Raw genomic sequence first — 5,614 nt, forward strand, 5'->3', positions numbered from 1 at the left:
TCCAAATTTTTTTTACTATGGGTTCTGTGGGCATGGCTTGGTGGTCGTGATATAGCTTGGTGGGCTTGGCAGGGGAAGGATACTGCAAAATTCCCATTCCCTCTCCACTCCTGGGGGAAGGATATTGTAAAATCTCCATTCACACCCTTCTCTGGGGCCAACCAGAGGTGGTATTTGCTGGTTCTCCAAACTGCTCAAAATTTCCACTACTCCAGAACCTGTCAGAACCTGCTGGATTTCACCCCTGCACTACAAGGATGCCATTCACTTGACCCATCAGTAAAGCTTCTTACCTGTTGCAAAATACAGAAGATCTCTTCAGACTAGAAGGCTGAATTTCTTCTGCACGAGTGTTTTCAACAGTGGCTTATACAGAGAGAGAGTGACCTCAAGCATCATGGAAAATAGTGAAAGAATATAGGATTACACTGTCAATCTTCAGATGAATGAATAAACATAAAGAATGAAGCACTCTATTCTTAGGGATAGAAAGATTATGTTTCCTTAAGAATAAAAGCTGGCCATTCTTCTCTGTTGGAATATTTGGGTAGTACATGTCCTCTGCATGGTGCAATATTTCTAAAAATCCTGGAATGGAAGATGCAAATCTTCTATTTGCATCTGCCAAATTTTAACATTCTTTCCTACGCCTTCACAATGCCAGAATCATTGTTCCTAATCCTATGTCTAAGCCACCATTCTCAGTCCATGCTAGCCCATTCCCTTCCCTGACAAGGAAGGGAAATTCTGAGTAAGCTTGTCCAGGAGCTGCTGCCTGCATGCTAGGGGCGGGCTTCCAGAAATCATAGCTAAAGCCAGAAGAGGGCTGTAGTCTCCCAACAGCCAGCTGAGTGAGTCAGAGGCCCAGCCAAGGAGGGTGGTTTCCTTCTTTTGCAAAATGCCACCTATAGATGTTTGTTTGTTTGTTTGTACAGATAGCAGGTGTAAATATAAACATGGATAATAAACAAAAGAAATGAATACATATAAATGGGGACAGTAGGACAGGGACGGTAGGCACGCTGGTGCACTTATGCACACCCCCTTTACAGACTTCTTAGGAATGGAGTGAGGTCCAGGGTAGATAGTTTAAGGTTGAAGCTGTGAGGGTTTGAGGATGTAACAATGGAGTTGGTTAGAGCATTCCAGGCATTGACCATTCTGTTGCTGAAGTTGTATTTTCTGCAATCGAGTTTGGAACGGTTTACCTTGAGTTTGTATCGATTGTTTGCCCATGTATTATTGAGGTTGAAGCTGAAGAAGTCCTTGACAAATAAGATGTTGTAGTAGACAATTTTGTGTACTGTGCTTAGATCAGACCACAGGGGGGCACAGTTCTCAAGATGAGCTTCTTCCTTGGTGTTTCAAATCATAAGGGGTTCTCTGGGCATTTTCTAGTGGGGATTAAGACAAATCAGAATTTCATTGGATAGCCTTTGTCGCACTCTTCTCATCTTGTGTCCACTCACACCATTCGTACCTTCGCTGCAGTAATGGAGAGGGTCTCCCTATGAACGCAAAAAAAAAAAAAAAGCATCTTATCAATTGCAAGATGCAGAAGATAATCTTCAGACCAGAAGGATGAAAGTCTTCTGCTTCAGTGTTGTTCAATTGTGGTTTATATAAGGAGCTTTCCATCAGGCATCATAGGAAATATTGTAGGATTACATCATCAAATATCAAACAATGATTATAAAAATAAAGAATGATTTATTTATTTATTTATTTATTTTGTCAAATACATATTACATAATATATATAAGCAGGAATTGAATAGATAAAATGAATACAACTAAAGGGAACATTAGGACAGGGACGTAGGCACACTGGTGCTCTTATGCACGCCCCTTACAGACCTCTTAGAAATAGGGTGAAGTCAACAGTAGACAGTCTTAGGTTAAAGTTTTGGGGATATGATATGCCATTTTCTAAGGAATGGAAAGATTATATTTCCTTAAGAATAATAGCTGGCCATTACTCTGTTCCAATGTTGGAGGGTACATGTGCTTCATATTCTGCAATGTTTCTACACATCCTGGAAGACAGGATATTCTTCCATTTTCACCTGCCAAATTTTAATATTCTTTTCTATGCTTCCCAGTGCTTGAAGCACTGACCCTAATCTCATGCGTAATCCATCATTGTCAGTCCATGCTAATCAGTTCTGCAGACTTTCAAGTGGAAAAGAAAAAGATAATTTGGTACACTTCAAACTATTACAATAAATGCACCTATTTATTGAAAAGGGATCAAATGATTTAAAAAAAACTGCATTCTATTTAATTATACAAAGTTAAACGTGCCCAAGGATGTTTTCAAGAAAATTATGATACAGGATTGCTGTAACAGTTATAGGGAAAACGACCATTATGTCTGCCATGTCACTTACTATTTCTGAATGGGACTTTTTGTCTCTCTGCTTCACATTTGACATGTCTCCAGAATTTTTCTATAGTTACTTTAAAAAAATTTTTTTTTTAAAAAAACACCCTTTATCAATCTTTCTAGTCAGAGCTCTTAGAGAATTATTTCATGGATTATTATTGTTGATTGCACAGTCAGTCAGATAGATGTGCAAACTGGATTTGGCATTTTTTTATTCACCCATTGAATCCATTCCAAGGACCTGGCATAGGTAAATATGGATGTTTGATGATGTTTAAAGGTATTTGTTGCAGAATGTAAAATGTTTTAAGTAAAGCTGCCTTTTGCAATTGACTAATGGTGAATTTGTCAATGCCAGTAGTGTTCAAATGGTACTTCTGCTGTTTAGGGATTACACCAGGGGTGAAATGCTCCCGGTTCAGACCAGCTCACGTGATCTGGTAGCGATGGTGGCTGCTGGTTCGGAGGACTGTTAGCAAAAATCCCTGGCCCCGCCCCCTGCCTCTACTGAGCCGCACCATCAGCAGAGGGGTGTTGTTGTTGTTTTTACTTTTAAAAGCCGGTTTTGCTTCAGCCGAAACATGCCTTTAAAAGTAATGGGTAAGTTTTGTCATTATTATTATTTTTATTCTTAATTTAAGAGGTAGGAATTGAAATGCATGTCCTTTGAGAAACAAAATATTCCCCCTCCCAATTTTAATAGAACATAATAGTGATTCCTGCTGGTATCTTTCTTCTTCTGGGGATTCAGTGAAAACTATGTGTTTCCTCTCATGTTGGGTACAAAGAAGCCCCAGTCTCTCTCTCTCTCTCTCTCTCTCTCTCTCTCTCTCTCTCTCTCTCTCTCTCTCTCATTCTCTCTCTTTTTTTTTTTAGTAATGTCCTTCATCACTTAATCTTCATCTGATCCAGGGGTGAAATGCTCCCGGTTCGGACCAGCTTGCGCGATCTGGTAGCGATGGTGGCTGCTGGTTCGGAGGACCGGTAGCAAAAATCCCTGGCCCCGCCCTCCTGCCTCTGCTGAGCCGCACCATCAGCAGAGGGTTTTTTTTTTACTTTTAATAGCCGGTTTTTCTTCAGCCGAAACATGCCTTTAAAAGTAAAAAAAAGCCTTTGAGGATCCCACCCCTCAGCTGAGATCGGCAGAGCCTTTAAACTTAAAAAAAATTTTTAAAGTCTCCTCTGGCGATGTCACCTGAGTTCCTTGTCAGCAGAATCTTACTTGCACTCTTATGTTTTCTACAAGTAAGAGTAGAGATTCTAAGGCACTTACCTGATTACTGATGAACGCATGGCTTTTTTTCCAGCCCGAAAGCCCCAGTTTCACTTTCAGCCAGACAGAATCAATTGTTTAGCTAATCTATTTCCTCAGTGATCAACTAATGCTGGCTGGCTTTGCTGGCTGAGGAAGTCTGGGAATTGAAGTCCACAATAAAATAAAATAAAATAATAAAATAAAATATTTGTGCAGCTTTCTGAGATTTGGTGTGTTTCTGTAGTGTTTCACTCTAACTATCCAAACACACAAAATCTCAGAAAGCTGTATGTGGCATTTTGTGTGTGTATCAGTTGTGTTGTGTGTGTGTAAAGTGTGAAAGTTGGTTTTTGAGCTTTTTGTGGCTGTGTGAAGTGTGAAGTGCACCTGCTTTTACATGTGTGTGAGTCAGTTTTGTTGTGTGTATGTGTAAAGTGTGAAAGTTGATTTTTGGTACCTCTTATTGTTTTTTATACTTTATTATTTTTATTATTTATTGTTATTGGCCATGCCCACCCAGTCATCTGACCACCAAGCCATGCCCAATTAAGCCACGCCCACAGAACCAGTAGGGAAAATTTTTAGATTTCACCCCAGATTACACCCAAGGTACCTATTACTATAGTACTTCATGTGCTTTAGTATTTTGTGAAAAAGGCTCAAATATTTCATAAGAATGGTCTCTAGTTTTCACCAGACTCTCAAAGGGATGCTGATACAAACAAAAAAGTTAAGAACTCCTGGCCTTAATGAAATAGATACAGAGGCATCTGATTCAACTAGAGGATTCGAATAGAATTGAGATTTCAATTTGTAGATTAAATTCAATGGCATTTAAATCAAATTTCAAAGCCAAATTTTTTCACTTTTTATTTGGGGAACAAAAGTTTTTTGGGGAAAAAAATCTATGGATCTTTTTCTGCTTTTAAACTTCATATTATTACTACGGTAGTTACCTCATTCAGTCATAATGCCTGTTGGGCAAATACTTCAAGGAGAGATTCAAACTAGAAATAAGGAGAAATTTTCTGACAGTGAGAACATTTTTAGGGAAATTGATGCTGTGTAGTTAGCAACTAAATAGTAGTTAAATGCATAGAGATGGATCTTGTGTATTAATACCACTCTATAAAAGCCTTAGTAAGACCACATCTAGAATACCGCATCCAGTTTTGGTGACCACACTATAAAAAAGATGTTGAGACTCTAGAAAGAGGGCAGACAAGAGCAACAAAGATGATTAGAAGACTGGAGGCTAAAACATATGAAGAATGGTTATAGGAACTGGCCATAGCTAGTCTAGTGAAGAGAAGGACTACGGGAGACATGATAGCAGTCTTCCAATATTTGAAGGGCTGCCACAGAGAGAAAGCTATTCTCCAAAGCACCTGAAGGCCAGACAAGAAATACAATAATGGATGGAAATTGATCAAGGAGAGATTCAACCTAGAAATAAAGAGAAATTTTCTGACAGTGAGAACCATCAACCAATGGAATAGCTTGCCTTCAAAAACTGTGGGATTTTCATCTCTGGAGGTTTTCAAGAAGAGACTGGACTGCCATCTGTGAGAAATGATGTAGGGTCACTTTGGTGGAGAGTTGTAGGACTAGATGACCTATAAGATCCCTTCCAGCTCTCTTATTCTGTTCTGATCTGTTCAGGTCAGATGAGTCCATACATGTAATGCAAAGGTGGGTTTCAGCAGGTTCTGATCAGTTCTGGAGAACTGGTAACAGAAATTTTGAATAGTTCGGACAACCAGTAGTAAAAATTCTGACTGGCCCTGCCCCCATCTATTCTCTGCCTCCCAAGTCCCAGCTGATGGGGAGGAAATGTGGATTTTGCACCACACCCACCAAACCATGTCACGCCCACTAAGCCACACCCACAGAACCAGTAGTAAAATTTTTTGAAACCCACCACTGGTGTAATGCTCATGGAATATTTATGAAATAAAACTGCACTCAGTAAAA

The sequence above is a fragment of the Ahaetulla prasina genome, chromosome 4 (assembly GCF_028640845.1).
Source record: "Ahaetulla prasina isolate Xishuangbanna chromosome 4, ASM2864084v1, whole genome shotgun sequence".
Lineage (NCBI taxonomy): Eukaryota > Metazoa > Chordata > Lepidosauria > Squamata > Colubridae > Ahaetulla > Ahaetulla prasina.